The sequence below is a fragment of the Euprymna scolopes genome, chromosome 15 (assembly GCF_053919585.1).
Source record: "Euprymna scolopes isolate OS-2025 chromosome 15, ASM5391958v1, whole genome shotgun sequence".
In the NCBI taxonomy this organism is placed as follows: Eukaryota; Metazoa; Mollusca; class Cephalopoda; order Sepiida; family Sepiolidae; genus Euprymna; species Euprymna scolopes.
Window position 1 is genome coordinate 118,589,882 of NC_136496.1, and position 580 is coordinate 118,590,461.

Below are 580 nucleotides of genomic sequence, written 5' to 3' on the forward strand. Positions count from 1 at the left end.
ATATATATATATATATATATATATATATATATATACATATATATGCATATATATATATATATAGAATCAATATATATACACACGCACATAAATACATCATTATATATATATATATATATATATATATATATATATATATATATAGAGAGAGAGAGAGAGAGAGAGAGAGAGAGTTGTCCTTGGCCTGACGAAGCGATTCCCTTACTGGGCTTTCGCTGAAACATGTATGCTTATGTGTAGCCATTTGTTTGTAAACTAAATTCACTTATTTTGGCTCTGTCTAAACATTGAGCACTCTTTTTGGTGACACACTTATATATTTTGTTTTAAACAAACAAATAATCACTACCAATACAATATATATGTATATATGTATATATATATATATATATATATATATATATATATATATATATATATATATATATACAAACACACACAAACACACGTTGGCGTATATATAAACCCAAGTATATATATATATATATATATATATATATATATATATATATATATATATATATATATAATCATTTGTTTGCGTCTGTGTGTCTGTAGTAGATGTTAAGTTTTCAGCAGC